Source organism: Pantherophis guttatus, chromosome 7 (genome assembly GCF_059756535.1).
Source record: "Pantherophis guttatus breed Tessera chromosome 7, ASM5975653v1, whole genome shotgun sequence".
Classification (NCBI taxonomy): domain Eukaryota; kingdom Metazoa; phylum Chordata; class Lepidosauria; order Squamata; family Colubridae; genus Pantherophis; species Pantherophis guttatus.
The window spans coordinates 90,978,313-91,001,161 of NC_142069.1; the positions used below are offsets into that span (position 1 = coordinate 90,978,313).

General features: G+C 44.4%; 1 protein-coding gene across 3 annotated transcripts in view; it reads right to left on the bottom strand.

The window, feature by feature from the left end:
- The window catches only part of RASSF8 (Ras association domain family member 8), an 80,555-nt gene extending 74,940 nt beyond the window's left edge, over window positions 1-5,615 (bottom strand). The window contains exon 1 of one of the 3 annotated variants that reach the window (XM_060694917.2): window positions 5,363-5,615. The gene's annotated coding sequence lies outside the window, so the exon portion shown is untranslated. Of the gene's footprint in view, window positions 1-4,216; window positions 4,299-4,528; window positions 4,694-5,362 lie in introns of those variants that run through there. The other 2 variants (XM_060694918.2, XM_060694919.2) reach the window with 2 other exon arrangements.
- Window positions 5,616-22,849: the final 17,234 nt, after the last annotated feature.

The window sequence follows — 22,849 nt, forward strand, 5'->3', positions numbered from 1 at the left end:
TTTTTTCTCGCATTATACTATACCCTGTCTTTTTCCTTCACTCTCTTCTTACTTTTCCATGTTTTTTTTTTCTTTGTATTTTATACTTTGATAAACTAAGGAAAAGAATTTTTTTAATTGGGACAACAATTCATTTAGTGACCGTTTGAAGTTACAACGGCAGTGGAAAAAAGTGACTTATGACCATTTTTCACACTTATGACCGTTGCAGCATCCCCTGGTCACATGATCAAAACTCAGACGCTAGACAACTGACTCGTACTTATGACGGACACAGTGCCCCAGAATCAAACGATCTGCTTTTGTGACATTCTGTCAAGCGGTGACAACGGGAAAGACTTAACAATCACCTTACTAACTTTAACACCTCCGAGGATTCACTTAACAACGGTGTCAGGAAAGGTCGTAAAAAGGAGGAGGAAAACTCACTTAATAAATGTCTCGCTTAGTAACATCAAATTTGAGCTCAATTGTGGGTTGTTAAGTCCAGGAATACTTGTTATCCACACCAATCAAGACTCAAGATTAACAGTACGTCCAGTCTAATAAAAAGAAGGACTAGGGGAGACATGATAGCATCTTCCAATATTTGAGGGGCTCCTAAAACGATGAGGGGGTCAAGCTATTCTCCAAAGCACCTGAAGGCAGGACAAGAAACTATGGATGGAAACTAAACTAAGGAGAGAAGCAACCTAGAACTAAGGAGAAATCTCCTAACAGCGAGGACAATTAACCAATGGAACAACTTCCCACCAGAAGTTGTACGTGCTCCATCACTGGAGGCTTTCAAGAAGAGACTGGACATCTATGGAGATGCTCAGTCATTCAGATCATGGTTGTCCCAAAGGTGTTTTTTTTTTCAAGAGACAACTGGACTTTCTGGTTTTTTCTTTGAAGACGTTTCGCTTCTCATCCAAGAAGCTTCTTCTGCTCTGACACCATCCAGTCAGAGCTGAAGAAGCTTCTTGGATGAGAAGCGAAATTTATTTATTTATTTAATGAAATTTATTGAAATGCCTTCAAAGAAAAAAACCAGAAAGTCCAGTTGCCTTTTGAAAAAAAAAAAACCACCTTTGGGACAAGAGACTAGAGAGACATTTGCCTGGAATGGTCGAGGCCGGGTCTCCTGCTCGAGCAGGGGGTGGGACTAGAGGACCTCCAAGGTCCCTTCCAACTTTTGTTCTTCTATCTTCGAAGTCTGTGATGGTGGCAGGTGAAGCCATATTGGTGTGCACGCGAGCTCAGCGTTTTCTGGCCTCCGGAGGGCCTCCGGGTGGGGGGGAGGCCGTTTTTGCCCTCCCCAGGCTCCTAGAAAGGCTCTGGAGCCTATAGAGGGCGAAAAACGGGCCTCCTGGGCCCACCGTGCCATCACGTGCCACCAAAAGTGGGGGAAGCACGGAGGGGTTGCACACACATGCACGGGGGCGAGGCACATAGAATTATGGGCATGGGCACGCGTATGTGCGACACCCCCCCCCCGCTTTTGGCACGCGATGGCAAAAAGGTTAGCCATCGCTGTTCTAAGTTATTTTAAAGAGATTGCAGCTGCAAGGGTCTTTACCTGAGTGCATGCATCTTACATGTCAAAAAGCTTTCTCAACGAGCTTCAAGTTTAGAAGGTGTTCCGTGTGCAAGCAAAGTTCTCACACAAAAATCTAAAATGTTCTTAGTTAAGATGGGGGGGAAATGCCTTAATAGAAGGATACTAGCCTACCCATCTCTGTGTAACTACAATTCAATGTTTTTACACGTTTAATTGTGACTCCTGAAGTCCATCCGCTAAGTAGCTCTTACAAGAGTTGCGATACCCAACCGAGAGAAATACTTCAAAGAGGTTGAAGATTCATAAAATATATTTTTGAAGTCCAGAGGAAAATCTCTCTGCTTCCATAATAATTCTGAATACAGGCAGTCCTCGACTTAACAACAGAAGCTACAATGGCACTGGAAAAAAGCGACTTATGACCGTTTTTCACACTTAACGACCGTTGCAGCATCCCCATGGTGATCAAAATTCAGAATCTTGGAAACTGACTCATATTTATGACGGCTGCTGTGTCCCCAAGATCACATGATTCCGTTTTGCGACCTTCTGACAAGTAAAGTCAACGCGGCAGCTGGATTCACTTAACAACCAGATTACTATCAGCTGCAGTGATTCACTTAACAGCAATGGCAAGAAAAGCCGTAAAATGGGGCAAAACTCACTTAAGAACCGTCTGACTTAGCAACATAAATGTGGGGCTCAATTGTGGTCCTAAGTCGAGGACTACACCTGTATACATAAGAAACTCAGCACCTAAGAACTACTGAGGAACTGGAAACCATTAGCCAGACGAAAAGATTTTTAGAAGACAAATTTGCAGATAAAACAATTGCAAAAATACCAGGCTGCAAATATATGAGAATAACATTCGTAGGTCTGCCATTATTTAGAAGATAATTTATAAGGCGGTGGAGAAAAGAAAAAAAAAACTACCGGGCCATAAGTTGAACACATATAAAAAAAAGTTGGCAAGAGAAGTCGTAGAATGGAGCAGCTCCCTTAACAAATACCTCGCTTAACAACAGAAATTTTGGACTCATTTGTGGTCATAAGCTGAAGACTATAAACTGTACTGCATTTCAACAATGCATGTAAAAACTCCAGCCCAATAATTAAGCCCAATAAATAAGCCCAATAAATAAATAAGCCCAATAACAAGAAACACTTAGATTCACCTTGAGGCACATTGAAATTCCAGAACTGGAGGATTGTTACAGAGATAACATGTGAGAAATATCTTAACCTAATAAACTCTTAAGTTCAGATTCCTTTTTCCATACTTAAATGACCCCAATGCATATAAGCAACCTCAGGAATCAAAAACCCTCATCTACATCATAAAACCCATTCAGATGTTAACAGCTGTAAAAAGTCATCTGCAATCCTATAGTATCAAAATAAGTAAATTACACATTCCTACTTACAAAGCTCTGGGAAAATTTAAATCTCCCCATAACCACAGGCTATAGGTTTTTCCTATTGTTGGGCTAATTCTTCTTCGGATGGGAATAATTCTCAATTTCAAAAAAAATAAAGCTCTCCCTTTGGGCCAATCAAGATACATATATGCAATCAAGGAGATGGGATCAGATTGAGCAGAGGTGAGGACATTTTTCAACCCCTTTCTCCTCCATTGTGTATTTTTCTCCCACCCACCCAAAAAATTCTGGGTCAGCCATTAAAAACATCACAAGGACACAATGTAAAGAAAACAATTAGAAAGTTTGGCTTTTAAGGATTTCTTTTTCGAGCAAAAGAAGGACACGAAGAGAAATGCGATAACCACCAGATTAAAAAAATTTATCCGATGCCACGAAAACTTTTTGTTTTTAAATGATCTTTTTTTTTTCCTCCTAACCAACAGCAAACCCCATTTATCCTCCCGAAGCAGGGGGAAAAAAATTACTTTGGAGAAATCTCATCACGTGCCTTGTTTTCTCCCATCTGCAAAATTATACTTTTATAATCTGGATGATTATATAACCAACCATTATTATTATTTTTTCCTCTCTTTTTTTGGAAATCAAGGAGTGACGAGTTTTCTTTCTTGCATTTTCACCCGTTCGGCCTGCTTTTAATTTTGAACTGGTCCTGATGCCACTTTGGCACGATTCAGAAATTACACACACACACCCCAAAAAACCACACACGCAAGGCAGATTTCGCAACTCAGACACACAAATACATACATATATCGATTGATAGATAGATACATATATGTATATATATATATATAGGGTCCGGAATGCAATGATTTTCCTTGCTCTTCTTCCCACTGTTAAGGACAGTTTCCATGCCACCCAGGCGTAATTCTACAGGGCATATCCCCAAACCTGTAAACTGGGCCAGATTGCATTTTGATTTATAAACATTCCTCCAGCTCACAAATCCTCCAACAGGCAGGCAGGCAGTGCTGCTGGTCACGTCAACCTGACATCCGACTGGTGTGCGTATGTGTAGGGAAGGGAGGAAATGTGCACCAGGATTAAAAACACAAGAAAACCCACACAGAAACTTTGAACTGCAGATCCGTGAGTCAGAGAAAGAATCTTTTTCTTCCCTCCTCCCCAAACAAAATTTTAAAAAAAATCAGAAATCCAGTCTCTACTGTCAACACTGGCCTCCCCCCCCCCCCCTGCTTACTCCCCATCATATCCTATGCAGGCTTACTCAGAGTGTGCTGGGAAACTCAACAGAGTTAGCAGAAAAGTATGCAGAGGGTGGAAGTCCAAGGTTTTTAATTAAATGGAAGTGGGGGGGAGAGAGAGAGAGGGAAAGAGAGGGAAAGAGAGAGAGGCAGGAAGGAGAGAGTGGGAGAGAGAGAGAGAGAGAAGGAAGAAGAGAGAGGGGGGGGAAGAGGATTAATAAGCTATCTACTCTGCAGAGGGGAAATTGGGGAGGTTTGTAGCTCTTTGGGCCATATGGAATAAAGCTATAGAAAGGCATTTATATTTAGGCTTGTCCCATGCAGAAAAAAGCTACCTGGTCTCCTTCAGCACCCTTGAAAGCTTCAGCAGCCTTTCCATACAGAAGAGCCCCAATTCGTAGCTCTGGTTTCTGAGTAACCTCCCATCCGAATGCAAAGCAGAGATTTTTCCTGCCTTCTCTCTCTCTCTCTCTCTCTCTCTCTCTCTCTCTTTTCTGGCTGGGTGGCCAAGAGGGATCCAGGGGGAAAAGGGGAGGAGAGGAGAGGGAAAGGGGGGGGTGGATGTGGACCAGAAGGGGAAGAGGGAAGTGAGGCAGGAAAGGGGGAGAAGGGGTTGGCTGAAGGGGGGAAGGAAGGGGGAAAGAGGAAGGGGTGCAAGGAGAGGAGAGGAGAGGAGAGGAGAGGAAAGGAAAGGAAAGGAAAGGAAAGGAAAGGAAAGGAAAGGAAAGGAAAGGAAAGGAAAGGAAAGGAAAGGAAAGGAAAAGAAAGGAGAGGAAAGGAAAGGAAAGGAAAGGAAAGGAAAGGAAAGGAAAGGAAAGGAAAGGAAAGGAAAGGAAAGGAAAGGAAAGGTAAAAGTCGAGGGAGAGAGGAAGGGAAGGGAAGAAAAGGAAAGGAAAGGGAGGGAAGGAGGGAGGGTGGGAAGGAAGAGTAGAAGACAGGAAGGAAGGAAGGAAGGAAGGAAGGAAGGAAGGAAAAGAGGGAGGGTAGGAGGAGGGAGGAAAAGAAGGAAAAAGAGAGGGTGAAGAGTGGGGCAGGAAAGGAAGGAGGGAGGGAGAGGGAGTAGGGGAAAGGGGGGGAAAGAAAGAAGAAGGGAGGGAAGAAGAGAGAGAGAGGGAAGGAAGGAAGGAAGGAGGGTGGTGGGGGAGGCGAGCGCCGAAGTTTCTCCTTACCGCTTTGCCAGGACCCCAACCGGCCAGAGGCGGCTCCAGCGCCCCTTCCTCCCTTCCCCGGAGAGCCTGGCCCGCGGCGAGGCGGCGGCGGCGGCGGAGGGGAGCCGGCTTGGCCGGGGCTGCGGGGCGGGCGGGGACCCTCCGGCCAGCAGCTCCTCCCTCGGCTCCGGCGCCTCCCCAGCCGCCTCTCCAGCCCGGGCTCCGGCCGCGCTCGGGTTACAGCCGCCGCCACGCGCGCTCCCGGCTCTGCCGCGGCCACGCGCCTCGCCTCGCCCCCGCCCGCCTCCTCGGGGGGCTCCGCGGAACCGGGATGGGACGGGACCCCCCGCCCTGAAAGCCGCAGCAGGAGCAGCCTCACCCGCTCCCAGCCGAGCCCCGCGCCAGACCCCCTCGGCTAGGAATCAAGGGGGAATCGATCCCGGCGGAGGGGAAACCTCTTCACACGTTCCAAGATCGACACGCGAGATCCCCTGGGCTGGGAACGTGGGACTCGATCGCGGCGGACAGCGACGGATTCACACGTTCCCAGCCAGGAGGATCTTGCAGCCCCGCGCAAGATCGACACGCGAGATCCTCTCGCCTAGGAACGTGTGAATCGATCCGGGAGGAGGGGGAACCTCTTCACGCATTCCAAGATCTACACACAAGATCCCCTCGGCTAGGAACGTGGGAATCGATCCCGGCGGAACCTCTTCACACGTTCCCAGCCAAGGAGAGCTTGCAGCCCCGCGCCAGATTCCCTCGGCTAGGAACGTGTGAATCTATCCCCAAGTAGGGGAACCTTTTCACGCGTTCCAAGATCAACACGCAAGATCACAGTGGCTAGGAACGCGTGAATCGATCGCGGCAGAGAGCGACCGATTCACACGTTCCCAGCCAAAGAGATCTTGCAGTCCCGCGCAAGATCGACACGTGAGATCCCCTCGGCTAGGAACGTGTGAATCGATCCCGGCGGTGGGGGAACCTCTTCACGCGTTCCAAGATCGACATGCGAGATCCGCTCTGCTAGGAACGTGTGAATCGATCCCGGAGGAGGGGGAAGCTCTTCACACGTTCCCAGCCAAGGAGCTATTGCACCCCAGCGCAAGATCTCTTTAGCAAAGAAGATATGAATCGATCCTGGCAGAGTGCGAAGGATTCACACGTTCCCAGCTACGGAGATCTTGCAGCCCCGCGCAAAATCTACACGCAAGATCCCCTCGGCTGGGAACGTGTGAATGGATCCCGGAGGAGGAGGGGGACCTCTTCACACGTTCCAAGCATCCGCGCACAAGGTCTACACCCAAGATCGCCTTGGCTAGGAATGTGGCAATCGATCCCCAAGAAGGGGAACCTCTTCACACGTTCCCAGGCAAGGAGCTATTGCACCCCAGCGCAAGATCTCTTTAGTAAGGAACGTATGAACCGATCCCGACGGAGGAGGACGGATTCACACGTTCCTAGCCGTGGAGTTCTTGCCATCCCCGCGCAAAATCCCCTTGGCTAGGAACGTGTGAACCTCTCCCTTTCCGCCCCTCCTGCTTTAAAAGGCCGGAGTGGGGGGTTACTCAGAGCCCCCCCCCCGGGACAGACGCGGGTATTTTTTCCCCGGGATGCGTGTTGTTGTTTTTTTTCCCCTTGGCTAGCGTGTGATTCCTATCCTGCTTTTCCTCCAGACCGTTAAGGCGGAGATTTCCCCTTCATTTCCCATTCACACGCGGGCGCACACACACGTGTGCAACCGGTCGTTCCCCGCCTGGGGCGGATAGACGGAGCTGTGCGCTTTGGATCGCAGCCAACTTTCTTGCTTGGATGGAAACTGGATCCGCGCAGGGCTTTGCGGCTGCTTCTTAAACCAAAGCTGTCTCTCTTTTTTTTGTTTTTCACACGTGGTGAAAGAACGCGTGTTTTCGCTTTGCGCGTCGCTTTGAGCCAGAAGCTGATGAAAGCGAAAGTGAAAGTAAGGAAAGTGAAAGCTTGCTGGGAAACTGGACTCCCTCTAAATTAAACTGGAAGGGAGGGGGGTTTTTTCCCCCCTTTTCTTCCAAAAAGCGTTCTGCTCTTTATTATTGCCCTGCAAACCGCGTGGATAAAGTCACTAAAAATGCCTTTTGAATGTAGCCTCACTTTTTTTTTTTATTGCAAAAGTTTTACAATTACATTTTCACCCCTTTTCCCCCCCCACCTCCCCCCCCAGACTTCCCAACCTCCCTAACCCTCCCTAACCCTCCCCTCCCCCCAGACTTCCCTATACTCATACTCATAAAAAACCCTTAATATAACACTTATATATAAACTTGAACCCCTCCCTCCCCTGTATAATCTTTCTCTTTACCTCATTACATTAAAATATTTCCAATACATTATTTTCAAATAAAAGCTATTTGATACTTTCTAGTTTGATATTTGTTCTGAACATATTCTATCCACCTTTTCCATTCCCATTCATAAGTCTCTTGTGAACAATCTTTTAAATATGCTGAAATCTTCGCCATCTCTGCAAAACTGGCCATCTTCAAAGTCCATTCCTCGATAGTGGGCAAAGCTTCATTCTTCCAGTATTTACCTATCAACAATCTTGCTGCTGTTATCATATACAATATCAATTTTGTTTCACCCAATGTAAAACCCTTAACTATACCCAATAAAAACAGTTGTGGAGAGAATTGAATTTTTTTCTTCAAAACATTCTGCATGACCCACCAAATTTTTATCCAAAAAGCCTTAACTTTCCTACAGGTCCACCAAACATGATAATACGTAGCATCCAAACATTCACATCTCCAACATTTTGGCTGAACATTAGGGTACATACATGACAACTTTTTGGGATCTAAATGCCATCTATAAAACATTTTATAAAAATTTTCCCTCAGGTTCTGCGACTGTGTAAATTTAACATTCTGGACCCAAATTTTTTCCCATGTTTCCAACATCACTGGTTCTGCAAAGTTCTGTGCCCACTTAATCATGCAATCTTTAACTAATTCCGTTTCTGAATCCCTTTCTAGCAAAACATTATAAAGCCTCTTGATATGCATTGGACCTTTCTCTCTTATATGTCTAACCAATTCTTCCTCATGCATCATAATACCAGTTTTTTGGTCCTCTTTCCATCTCAATTGTAATTGATTATATTGTAACCAAGTTAAATTAATCCCTTCGTCCAACAGTGTCTGCATTGTAGCCTCACTTTTGAAAACACGAACTTTGTAAAAAAAAAAAAAAAACCTGCTCAAGTTTAGCATCTTGAATAAATTGCTGTATTTCCTTCAAACCCCCCTCCCCCCCCAACTTGGACAACTTTAAGAAATGTGATTTCACGCTGTCTGAGGAATTCTGGGAGTTGAAGTCCATGCATCTTACAGGTTGAGAAATGCTGGTTTAAACCATGTCATTAAACCATTATTCTTTTAATATCTCTATATAATTTATTTATTATTAATATAAATAGAAAGAGCGACATGTTCAAAATCCATAGAGACAGTGTGTTGTCTGGTTACAATTCTTTTGAGTAATACTCAATAATAATAATAATAATAATAATAATAATAATAATAATAATAGTATTTTCTAATAGTAATCTCAGATTAACAGTGTTTTTCCCTTGTAATATTAATACATGTTAATTGTTAATCAAAATTAATAAGTTACAGTAATCAACCCTAACAAAATTATTCTTTCTCTTGTAATGTTAGAAGTCCTAACTCAGGCTTCTCTTATTTAACCTTATTTTTTAAAAAAATAAAATAAAATAAACCGTGTCATCTTAACCTTAAACTGCCTGAGAATTATGATAGTTTTTATATAGGAATGCTAATATATCTGCATTGTATCTTAGATAAGATACTGGGACAATGTATCCGTGAATATCAAAAAAAGGAGAATATTTGTAGCTCAGGGTTGAAATGTGAGGGTCTTTGGTGCTCCCTGAGCTTGGTGGTTGCAACAAACCCCACTCCCTTCTAGCACTGATGATATAACCTAGTTGGGTAATGAAACATCTGCAAGAAAACAACCAAGCTCAGGGAGCACCAAGGACCCTACAGTCCTCCTCCTCTCCTCCTCCTCCTCCTCCTCCTCCTCTTTGCAAAACCCACTCCCTTCGAGCATTGATGATGTTACCTAGTTGGGTCATGAAATGTCTGCAAGGAAACGACCAAGCTCAGGGAGCACCAAGGGCCCCTCATAAGATACTTTGATTTACGTTTTGTTGTCAACCACCTAACCCCAAAATCCTTTCCTTCTCCACCACTATCCACACATCAGCCTCGTGTCCTCTGCGGTCTTTGCTGCTGCTGATTTTTACAATAAGGTTCAATTCCCAGTCGAGAAAACTCTTGTCCTTGCAACAAACCATGGTTAAACCAATAACGGTTTAGTAGAAGAGAAATGCAGCCTTGGAGAACTAGCTCAGTTCCCTGTTTCTTACCTAGAATCTGTCTTATATGACAGAGAACCCTGGAATTTTTTTTCAGCAACAATTACGTGCAGTTGTCAAGCAAGAGAAATCGGCTGCACAACCAACATTTTTCTAGACGGAGGAGGCATTTCCAAGCATGACAACACAGCCGAGCATCCAATGTTCAGAAACTTATCTAAAGATGATAGTGCGGACTCTGCCGGGAAGCATCAATGTAGGTTCAGTCCTGGGATTGCTGTGTGTGACAAGATAGCAGCTGAATGGAAGTGTGTAGGACGGAAACCAGAACCTGTCGAGACCGAGCAGGCTTCTTCGGGTGCAATAGTTCCTCCTGAAATGATGTGCTGAGCTAATTCTGGTTTGACTCCGCCGTAGCATTAAAATTAAAAAAAAGTTTAATGCAGTTTTTTTCTGCATCGGAGAACAAGGCCTGAAATAAACCCTGCTAGGTGACAGATTTTGTAGAGCAGGGTCAGGGGTGAAATCCAGCAAGTTCTGACAGGTTCTGGAGAACCGGTAGCGGAAAGTTTGAGTCGTTCGGAGAACCGGCAAACACCACCTCTGGCTGGCCCCAAGCGGGGGTGGGAATGGAGATTTTGCAGTATCCTTTCCCTGGAGTGGGGTGGGAATGGGGCTTTTGCAGTATCCTTCCCCAGGAGTGGGGTGGGAATGGGGCTTTTGCAGTATCCTTCCCCAGGAGTGGGGTGGGAATGGAGATTTTGCAGTATCCTTTCCCTGGAGTGGAGAGGGAATGGGGATTTTGCAGTATCCTTCCCCTGGAGTGGGGTGGGAATGGGGCTTTTGCAGTATCCTTCCCCTGGAGTGGAGAGGGAATGGGGATTTTGCAGTATCCTTCCCCTGGAGTGTAGAGGGAACGGGGATTTTGCAGTATCCTTCCCCAGGAGTGGGGTGGGAATGGGGACTTTGCAGTATCCTTCCCCTGCAACGCCCACCAAGCCACATCCACCAAGCCACCCCAGGCCCGCCAAGCCATGCCCACAAAACCGGTAGTAAAAAAAAATTTGAATTTCACCACCGAGCAGGGGTATCAAACTCAAGGCCTGGGGGCTGGATCCGGCCTGCAGAGTGCTTAGATCTGGCCCGTAGGGCTTCCCTGGAAACAGCAAAGGACTGGCCCTCCGTGCCCCTTCCAGTGAAAACAGAGCTTGGGACGGCTGTGTGCAGGAGGCCGTCACAGTTGAAACGGAGCTCGGGAGCCCGTTTTCACTGGCAGAGTGCTCGGGCCACCACAGGCGCCGCCTGACACAAGTGACATCGAGCTGGCCACCCCCACCCCGGCCCCCCGAGGTCAAACACAACCCTGATGTGGCCTTCAATGAAATCGAGTTTGACACCCCTGTGGTAGAGTTTAACACAGGGGTCCCCCACCCATAGGCCGCGACCCAATCTTGGGCCTCAGCCTGTTCGAAACCAGACCACGGGAGAAATGGGCAAGCGGGTGTGTGAAGCTCCACTCGTGCGAGCAGAGGGTGCTTGGGTCCGTGCGAGTGGAGCTTCGCGTGTGAGAGCGAGTGCCTGCCCCTCACCCAAGCGGAGCTTCGTGTGTGAGCGCAAGGACCCTCTGCACGCGTGCGAAGCTCCGTTTGGGTAAGCGGAGGGCGTGCACGTCCCGCGCACACAAATGAAGTTGTGTACGTGTGCCTGCCACTCACACAAACCCATTTTAGACAAGTGACTGTCCAGTCTCTTCTTTAAAACCTCCAGGGATGGAGCATCCACAACTTCTAGTGGCAAGCTGTTCCACTGGTTAATTGTCCTCACTGTTAGGAAGTTTCTCCTTAATTCCAAGTTGCTTCTCTCCTTGATTAGTTTCCACCCATTGTTTCTTGTCCTGCCCTCTGGTGCTTTGGAGAATAACTTGACCCTCTCTTCTTTATGGCAGCCCCTCAAATACCGGAATACTGCTATCATGTTACCCGTAGTCTTTTTATTTTCCCCCACTCGACTTCCCATTAGCCCAGTTTTTTTTCTCCTGCTGCTGAAAGTTTTCTAAATCTCTTCCTCTAATTTAGATTGGAACCCCCTGACTTGATTGATAGAACGTGTGAAGCTATGACGTGCGTTCTGCTTGTTTGTCAGCTATGTTGTTGTTTATTCAGGAAACCGTGGCTTAAAGCTCTGGATTTGTAAAAAAGAGGGGCGATTTCTTTTGGAATGACAAGTGTGTGTTTGTGCTTCGTTTCAGGTATAAACAGCCAAATTCTCTTTTATTCGGTCGTGGGGATCCAGTAGTTTGTGAGTGACATTAAGTTGACATTAAATTTTTTAATACCGGGCGAACCGGTAGTAAAAAAAAAAAAAGCTACCAATTCGGGCGAACCGGTATTTCCGACGGTCAGCTATGCCACGCGATTTAGAATTGCTAAATTGCTTTCTAGCGAACCTAAATCATGCGGCACAACTGCTTTCCTCTCCCCTCGCTGTTCTACTTACCTTCAAACGGCTCCTTTTTTCTGCGTGAAGCACGTATTTGGTGCGCATGCGTGGATAGCAACCCAGTGGCAACCCACGGAGGATTTCACCACTGCCCGGCGGTATGCCATCCTATTTAGCCATGTTTTCAAAGCCGGGCGCATGCGGGGAAGATGCACGCATGAGCAAAGCTTGCGCGGAATCCAAGGAGCGAACTAATGGTAACAATCAGGGGTGGGTTCTAACCGGCTTTACTACCGGTTCTCTTTGTGCACGCGCTTCACACGTTATCACCTCTTCGGTCGCACACTTTGTGCGCAATTGCCATGCGCATGCTCGGTTTGCTTGCCTGCGTGCCAAACGTGCGCTTTGCGCAGGCGCATTGCGAATTTGCCCAGCTGAGGTGCGGCAATCCACTCTGCCGCACCTCTCAGCTGGGCAAAAAAAGAAGAAATTTAAGGTCGGCATAATGCCGGGGCGGGCGGGAGGGCCCAGCTCCCAAAGACAGAGAACCGGTTCGGTGACGTCATATTGTCACCGCTACCAGCTTTCGCGAACCAGGCCGAACCGGGAGGAACCCACCACTGGTAACAATATGTGAAACCCTTCTCTGGTTATAATATGGCTTCTTTGCTTTTAGCCTTGCTTTTGTCACATGGACCAGGGATGGATTCTACTTAACTTTACTACCGGTTTGCAACAGGAAGCTTCTGCGCATGCACAGATCACCAAGGATGACATCCGGGGCGGGGGGTGGGGCCACCCGCCAGTTTTACTACCAGTTCTTGCGAACCGGTTCGAACCAAGGGCAACCCACTACTGACGTGGACCCAACTCTTGGGGGTTTTAAATGATGATTGAGGGCTCATGTCTGTGAACCCAGCCAAGTCGCTTAAACAGCAAGCCACGGTTGTACAAACCATAGTTTGGGATAATGTGTAAAAGTACAAAGCCACAGAATTGTCTTTCCAAGACATTAACACGTTCGGCTATAAATAAGAGATGTACGTGCCAGCGCAAAGTATATTATGAACCTGCTCCAAGGTATATATATCAAGAGTGTTAAATCTGATTATAGAGAACATGTTTCTGCAAGGATTTATTATCCATCAGCTGCTGATGAAAAGTTCTCTGTTTTATTTCTGTTCCTTCAGAGACTCCAGGTACCGATTGTACAGAGGCAAAAAAGGAATAATAAGTTTCATGGAAAAAATAATCTTGTAATACGCCAGCCCATACGGGTAATCCTTAATTTAGTGATCAAAGTTGCAACCTGTTTGAAGAGGGTGGGATTAGAATCCAGATCCAAATTCCCGATGGTCAGGCCTCACCTCCTGCGGTCATGTGATTATATTTCGGGCACTTACCAACATGACCGCAATTATGGCAGTTTGCAGTCACATGACCATGTTTTACTATGGTTTTTCCCAGCTCTCCAGCTTTCGACAAAACCACATCATAGCAAATGATGACTTCACTTAATGTCAAGCATTGGAGAAATCAGGAGATTCAGACAATTCCAACGAGTGTAAAGATTTTATTGCAAGCTTAAACTCTCTACAGGAATCTGAACTACTAACAGTCAAGGGAAATTAGCGGGAGATAAGGAATTCACGGTGGGCTGAACTTAGATATCTTGTGGGCACGAAGGAACTCAAAGCTGATGACATGTTTGACCCCCTCCCTCAGACTCAGCCTGGTCATCTCCTACACTTAAGAACCACAGCATTTGCTTAGTGACCACGGCAAAAAAAGGTAATAAAATCTGGTCAACCCTGTGACCAAGCCATTTTATAACTTTTATGACTTAATGACTGTAATGGGCAAGTCTTCATTACAGTTGTAATTCAAGGATCAACTGTATGTCAGCTAATGCATTTGCTGGGAAATTTAGATCCAGCTGCCTCTGTAAACATGATAAATTAGCAAGTCAGTCTCTATTAGCCTCCTCGTCATTTTTATCTCAGCGAAAAATGAGCGCAACTTCTGTTATTAATTTAAACCGAAATGTTGTTGTGTTCTGTGTGAACCACACACAGTCTTCTCGTGCGAGTCAACCCCCGTTCTCCAGAAAGCACAATGAGTCGCTTTTCTACGGCTTGCTCTTAAATACAGTACAATTTAATTTAGTTGCTGTATCCTGGGGTGTTTTAAGCATATATTTATGCACTTTTTTTCCCCCCCCTGACATTTAAAGCTTGCCAGTCCCAGAAATACAAGCCGGCAAGATTTGCATAGCCAACAATAAACCGACAATAAACCATCTTCTGATCTCTTCACCCGCCATGCTTTCCTGCCGTGGAACTAACCGGATGAGTCTTTCAGGGTATAATTGGGCCGTTTGATGGCTAGAAAAATTAGAACGCTTCAAAAAAATTCACCACTGTGCCATGCATTTTCCAGCCTAATCTACGCTGGGTGCCCAATTGACCTTATTTGTTTCGTTCGAGATGCAATTTCTCACGGCGTGTGGTGGAATTTGTGTCCTAAGAATGGGAAGCGTGGCAGCAGAGATTTAGAAATTAACGTATATTTTGAAAGCAGAAATCTAATAAAGCTCCGTGGTTTTCTCTTCGGCGTAATTCGTGGGACTCTGCCCTGCTGAATTCATTACTTTTTTTAAAAAAAAATAATCTGCTTTTACTTGTCACTGAAATGAATGAGACGGTTGTCTTTAAAAGTGAATTTGAATGGGGGATGGGGGTGTCAAACGTCTATTCCAATGGGTCTCAACTTTTGTAATTTTAAGAATTTCCCAGGCTGTTGGCTATTTTCATGCTTGTGTAATTTTATTTACTTTATTCATTAAACATGAAACTCAGTCAACCGAACATTCAAAAATGCATCACAAATACCATTGAGTGGGGCTAATGGTTGATATGGGTTGCTGCCAGCATCCTAGGTATCAACTACTACTACTACTACTACTACTAATTATTATTATTATTATTATTATTATTATTATTATTATTATTATTATTATTATTATTTATTGGTTAATCTTTAGTGAGATTCACAGCCTTTGAGGCTGGTTAATAGCTGAGCAGCTCGAGTCCTAACCAAGGACCTAGGAACTGTTAAGGTATCGTCGGAGGATGTAAGCTGTTCCGAGTAAGGTGGTTTTTTGTAGAGTCAAAATGTTCAAGTCCGGCAAATTTAGAATTTCTAAATAGCGGGGCAGCCCTTTGGGTATTGCTCCGAGGGCTCCAATTACAATCGGGACAACACACGATTTCTTTTTCCACAGTCGCTCAACTTCAATTTGCAAGTCCCGGTACTACTACTACTACTACTACTACTACTATTATTATTATTATTAATAATAATTATTATTATTATCATTATCATTATTATTTACTTAATTCATTAAACATGAAACTCAATCAACTGGACATTTAAAAATGTGTCACAAATACGATTGACTGGTGCTAATGGTTGATACGTCCTAGGTATCAACCAAGTACCTTCTTAAGATGTACGATGTTCCAAGTAATGCAGTTTTTTGCAGTTCCGCTGGTGTTATTGCAGGAAGCTGCAATTTCTTGATGTATTTTATAATTTTTTATTATTGTTGTTGTTGTTGTTATTTAAGATTTCATCTTTAATTCGATTCACAGTCTGGGACTGGTAAAATCTAAAGAGCTGTTAAGGTAGCGTCTGAGTATATATGCAGTTCTGAGTAAGGTGCTTTTTTTTTTTTTTCAAAGTCAGAATATTCAGGTTTGATAAAGTTCAGAATTTTGATGTATCTAAGCAACCCTTTGGGTGTCGCTCCAAGGGGTCCTATTACTATTGATACAACCATTGAGTTCTTCCTCCACAATTGCTCAACTTCAATTCGCAAATTACGATCTTTTGTTATTTTGTCTAGTTGCTTTTCTAGAGCTTTAATGATTGCATTTATTAAGGAAAAGGGGAAAAAAGGAAGGAAAGGGGAAGAGAAAAACAAAGAAGAGGAGGAGAAGGAGAAGCAGGAGGAGAGGAAGAGGAAGGAGGAGGAGGAGGAGGAGGAGGAGAATCAGGAGGTAGAAGTAGAAGTAGAGGCGGAGGGGAAGGAGAAGGAGAAGGAGAAGAAGAGGAAGAGGAAGAGGAGGAAGAAGAAGAAGAAGAGGAGGAGGAGGAGGAGGAGGAGAATCAGGAGGTAGAAGTAGAAATAGAGGCGGAGGGGAAGGAGAAGGAGAAGGAGAAGAAGGAGAAGAAGAAGAAGAAGAAGAAGAAGAAGAAGAAGAAGAAGAAGAAGAAGAAGAAGAAGAAGAAGAAGAAGAAGAAGAAGAAGAAGAAGAAGAGAATAAGGAGGTAGAAGTAGAGGCAGAGGGGAAGGAGAAGGAGAAGGAGGAGAAGGAGAAGGAGAAGGAGAAGAAGAAGAAGAAGAAGAAGAAGAAGAAGAAGAAGAGAAGAAGAAGAAGAAGAAGAAGAAGAAGAAGAAGAAGAAGAAGAAGAAGAAGAAGAAGAGGAGGAGGAGGAGGAGGAGGAGGAGGAGGAGGAGGAGGAGGAGGAGGAGGAGGAGGAGGAGAATCAGGAGGTAGAAGTAGAAGTAGAGGCGGAGGGGAAGGAGAAGGAGAAGAAGAAGAAGAAGAAGAAGAAGAAGAAGAAGAAGAAGAAGAAGAAGAAGAAGAAGAAGAAGGAGAAGAAGAAGAAGAAGAAGAAGAAGAAGAAGAAGAAGAAGAAGAAGAAGAAGAGAATAAGGAGGTAGAAGTAGAGGCGGAGGGGAAGGAGAAGGAGAAGAAGAATCAGAAGAAGGAGAAGGAGAAGTAGAGGAGGAGGGGAAGAAGAAGGAGAAGGAAGAGGAGGAAGAGGAAGTGGAGGAGAAGAATCAGAAGAAGAATCAGAAGAAAAAGAAAGAAAAGGAAAGAAAGGAAGAAAGAAATAATTTCATATCAACGTCTTGCAAGATGGAATTAGAAATACCACTTTGGGCTGGGGGGGAAATTGGAGGTTATATCTTCCTTTGAGGCCTACTTGGATCCTGGTGGGAGTTGCATCCAGCTCATCTGGAGAGAATTAAGTAAGAGGAAAGCTGTTCTTCATCAATATTGAAATGAGGAACGGTTCATTTTCCGAGCTCTTTGGCCGCAATGCGCAACTCGAGTAAGTGAAAAAAGAAAGAAAAGAAAAGAAAAAGAAAAAGAAATCACAATATTCATTCCTGCAAAATACACTGGAGAGCTTACACCCTGTGTAACTTCTCTCCTCTCCTGCGAATAACGTCATTTGTTGGAAAGGCTTTTGACAGGAAACGAAGGCGAGACCAACCCCTCTCAGATTCTGCTCCCCCAAACCAACTTTCACATCTGCAACCGATTTAAAACTGCTGCCTCATATCTGCTCCTCCCTGCGGTCCTTTTTCAAGTCGGGGGCATGAAAAATTAATCTCAAAGCAGACGCATGCAAAACGAAATAATTCTTCCTCAGAAGTGCGTTATTTTCTTTCTTCCCCCTTCTACCAAGCTTTAACTACAGATGTCATCATGTGTTATATTGCTGAAAAGAAGAGAGAAGGGGGGGGAAAATGGAAGGAGAAGAGCCTAATGGAGGAACGTTGTCCATGGGGTCACAATGGGTCAGACACGACTTCACAACTAACAACCACAACCTGCAATGCAAATCCACCAAAAAAGTAAATAAAGGAGAAAGATTCTGTAGTATTTCTGCGTCCTAATTAATACACGCATAGGTAATGTAAGAGCTACTTTAGAGCTGGCAGAAAATTGTAAGTCACCTATTCCCAGGGGAAAAAAAATGCTATTTAAGCAACAGGACTTTACTGTAAGTGGAATCCCATCTCGGAATGACTATCCACAAGGCCAGCTCTGCTTGTGAAAATTATCGAATGTTTTATTAATTTTTCATAGCTTTTCTTCGTGGGATTGGATTTCTGATCAATGCCTGTAATGAGTTTTGAGCTGTTTGGTGCAAACAAAGGCAAATTGTTTATATGCAACTACGAATTTACAATCGCTAACACAATAAATATTGCCCTAGTAAGGAAAGGGCAGCTCTCTGGGGACGCTACTAAACCTTAGTGAAAAACTTTAGGATCTGGGTTTTTTTTCCTTTCTTCTCTTTCAGATCTTTACAGTTGCCTCGTTCTAGATCTCTTTTTTCAACCTCAGTGAGTTTAAGATGCATGGACTTCAACTCCCAGATTATACCATTTTTGACAAATGGTTGTCCAATCTCAAAAACTTCCACTGATGTATCATCCACAACTTTCGAAGGCAATCTGTTCCACTGGTTAATTGTCCTCATTGTTAGGAAGTTTCTCAATAATAATAACAATAACAACAACAACTGCAAAAAACTGCGCTACTTGGAACATCAAACATCTTCAGAAGGTACTTGGTTGATACCTAGGACGCTGGCAGCAACCCGTATCAACCATTAGCACCAGTCAATGGTATTTGTGATGCATTTTTGAATGTTCAGTGACTGAGTTTCATGTTTAATGAATAAAGTAAATAATAACAACAACAAAGTCAAAACTGTTTCACATTTAATATGTGAATGCAGCAAAATCGCACAAACTGATTACAAAGCTAGACATGGTCGAGTTGCTAAATTAGTCCACTGGTCATTATGTAAAAAATACAACTTTCCTGTATCCAAAAAGTCATGGGAACACAAAGTGGAAAAAGTTATAGAAAATGAGAAGGTGAAGATCTTGTGGGACTTTCAAATACAGACAGATCGTCGCTTGGAACACGACACACCAGATGTCACAGTTGTCGAAAACCGAAACATACAATTTATTGACATCGCGGTACCAGGAGATGCTAGGGTCGAAGAAAAAGAACTGGAAAAAATCACGAAATATCACGACCTGGCCATCGAAACTACACGCCTATGGATGAAACATGTAACAGTGATACTCATTGTCATCGGGGCACTTGGTACCATGTCCAAGAATTTTATAAGATACATCAGCAAATTGCAGCTTCCTGCAATAACACCAGCAGAACTGCAGAAAACTGTGATACTTGGAATATTGTACGTCTTAAGAAGGTACTTGGTTGATACCTAGGATGCTGGCAGCAACCCGTATCAACCATTAGCGCCAGTCAATGTGCTAATGTCAGTGCTGGAGCATTCACAACTTCTGGAGGCAAGTTGTTCCACTGATTAATTGTTCTCACTGTCAGGAAATTTCTCCTTAGTTCTAAGTTGCTTCTCTCCTTGATGAGTTTCCACCCATTGCTTCTTGTCCTGCCCTCAGGTGCTTTGGAGAATAGGTTAACCCAGAGGTGGGTTCTACTTACCTTTACTACCGGTTCGCAGTGGGGTCAAGGGATATGATTTCCAAATTCATGGGCTATGTTTGGTCTTTTTTGCATGCCTGCCTAGGAGCCCCCTGCTAAACATCCCAGGGCTCAAACAAACATTGATTTTTAACTTCTTTTAGGCCTAATTAAAATCCAATGATTACATTCTAGGCATCTATTTAAGAGGTTCCTCCTTCTGTGACAGCAGCTGGCAAGCCTTATCTGGGCTTGGCGTCTAAACAGAATCAGGTCTACTTAACAGATGGGATGTGAGACCAAGTAGAGAGGCCCAAAATAATGGCTAGATTGGAAAACAATCAAAACGTATCCTAGAAAAATATCAGACGGCGAACCATTTCCCTACTTTTGTCCCCCCCCAAAAAAATTATGCTGGAGATTCAAGGTATCAGAACCCCGACAGCTGTCAGTCAAGACCTTGCTTATATCTTATATATGTTTGGTCCAGGATCATGGTTATTGAGATTTCTCCAGGAAAGTCCAGATTGTTCCGCAGCGTTGACTTTTCTGTAAAGGGAGGGTAAGGCTTTTGGAATTCATTTCTCCTTATCCGCAAAATTGTTCTGTACATGGACCCACCAAAGTTGATGAAAAAATGCTGGTTGTTATGGCTTCCCCATCTTTCCTACGTATTGCAAAATCCACGGGGGAAACCAAAAGTGGGGGAAAAAAATGACACAATTGAAGCCTCACCTTCAGGGGTGAGTTGCTGGGGGTTCGCAGGGGTTCGGGAGAACCTCTAGCTAAGATTCTGTGCAGTTCGGAGAATCCCCAAATCCCACTCCTGGATGCCCCCGCCCATCCCCCCCATCCAGGAGTTCCCACCTGGATTGTTTTGGATGCAGGTAAGTGCAGGGCACGTGCGGAGGCTCGGGGAGGGCAAAAAATGGGCCTACCGGAAGTTTGGGCCCATTCCCGGCCTCCAGAGGGCCTCCGGAGCCTGGGGAGGCCGTTTTCGCCCTCCTGGAAGCTCGAGGAAAGCCTCTGGAGCCTGGGGAGGGCAAAAACATTACCCCCCCACACCCCGTGGTGCAGGAGGCTGACTATGCCACACCTACCATGGCCACACCCACCCAGCAACTGGGCAGAGAACCTCTTGCTAAAATTTTTGAAGCCCATCCCTGCCTACTTTCAACTACACGCTTACAAAAGGGTTGGGAGATTCTTTGGTATGGTTGTCATCTTGCCTTTTTTGACCTCCTCTCCTTCCGTGGGGGCCGCTTTCCCCCCAAGAACAAATATTGTTGCGCTGTGTTGAAATATAGGCAGCCAAAAAGACTTTGCGGTAAGAGACACTGGGAGCTATGCCGAACCATTTAATCTTACAGCCAAAAGCTCTCGGGCAAAGCTGAGTATAATTGTAAAGCTTAAGATTTGAAATTGAATATAAACTGCGGGAATAAGGAATTAGGGATGCAATCGACAAAGATTTAAACTGCCTCTCTTTGTCGCAGTATTGGTCCAGTAAAATATGGCAAACCTATTTTATTGTGGATCCATTACAGTAAAACAGAAGAAAATACACCTTAGAGAGCCATTTAGCATTCCTATGTGCTCTTACCCAAGCTTCTGAATTGCATTCTCTCAAATCACTTTCCCTGGGCTTAAAGAGCTTTAATCATTGTGTTTATTAACCAAAAAAGGAAGGAGGAAGGAAGGAAGGAAGGAAGGAAGGAAGGAAGGAAGGAAGGAAGGAAGGAGACAAATACAAAGAAGAGGAGAAGGGAGTGAGAAGAAGAAGGAGAAGGAGAGGGAAGGAGAAAGAAGAGGAGGGAGAAGGAGAAGGAAAAAGGAGAAGGAGGGAAGGAGGAAGAGGAGGAGGAGGAGGAGGAAGAAGAAGAAGGAGGAGGAGGAGGAAGAAGGAGGAGGAGGAGGAGGAGGAGGAGGAGGAAGAAGAAGAAGGAGGAGGAGGAGGAGGAAGAAAGAAAGAAAGAAAGAAAGAAAGAAAGAAAGAAAGAAAGAAAGAAAGAAAGAAAGAGAAAGATCTCTTACATACTAAACAACAGGACACTTGCTTGTCTATTCATGTCCTATTATCCCAGTCAATTATTTAATATTTAAGTCAATAACAAGAAGAAGTAGGAAATTAAAATATACGTTGACCAAGTAGTCTTCTAAATAGGACTTTTCCTACCAGCAAAATGCTTGTTCGTGATTGTCTTTCACATCAATGAAAGTCTTCACATATCACATTAAGCCATGGTCCATTAAATTACAACTGATTGAATAAGGTGGCTTCACACAGCCTATACATTGTAGACCAGAGGTAGGGACTTCGTGAAACTGTGGGTGGCACTTTTAAAAAATAACTTTTTTCAGCTGCCATGCACTGAAGGTTGGCATGACAAGGATCACAGATGAAAAAAGTTTTATTTTTCGTTAAAAAGAAAGATGGGCCTAGTGGAATCTTAACACACCTATTTTTTACTTTACTTTATTTTTATTTCATATTCCTAAATCCCCCGTCACCCTCAGAGAGAGAGGGGTACAATGGAACATAACCGATGAATAAAGCAATGTAGAAAATGTTAACGTTAAAAAATTAATTGGGGTTAAAGAATGTTACAATGAAGTGCTTATCTGATCCAGGAACGAGGAACAAAAATTATGGGCTTGGAAGGGTCTCCAATCTTGGCAACTTGAAGACTTGTGGACTTCAACTCCCAGAATTCCTCAGCCAGCTTTGGAATTCTGGGAGTTGAAGTCCACAGGTCTTCAAGGTGCCAAGATTGGAGACCTAGACTGTCATGAAACTACCATCTACCAACTGCGCTGTTGAGTTTGCAGACTATATTAGGCCAAAATTAAACAAATTCCGTGATAAAAACCTGTCTGTGTCTTAGTTTATTGTGAGAAGTTGCCACTGTGGTTGCTTTAAGGCAGTGTTTCTCAACCTTGGAAGCTTGAAGATGGGTGGACTTCAACTCCCAGAATCCCCCAGCCAGCGCTGCTGGCTGGGGGATTCTGGGAGTTGAAGTCCACCCATCTTCAAGCTACCAAGATTGAGAAACACTGCTTTAAGGCTTAGTAGTGCATCTTGTAAAACCAGCAGTGACATAGCAAACAGATTGTAGATAGAACCATCTATGACCTTCAAGGTATTACCACTTGCAAGATTAGGCAAATATCACGGGAAAAGGTCAGAATAACAAAATTGGAAGGGACCTTGGAGGTCTTCTAGTCCAACCCTATCCTATTTCAGACAAATGCCTGTCCAATCTCTTCTTAAAAGCCTCCAATGTTGGAGCATCCACAACTTCTGCAGAAAAGTTTCTCTCTGCGTTGGTTAGATACCACTAAGTCAGATTTCAGAAGAGTTCGGCGTTTACTCCAGACGGACCCAATGATTCAACTTGAAGCATTATTTAAATATTT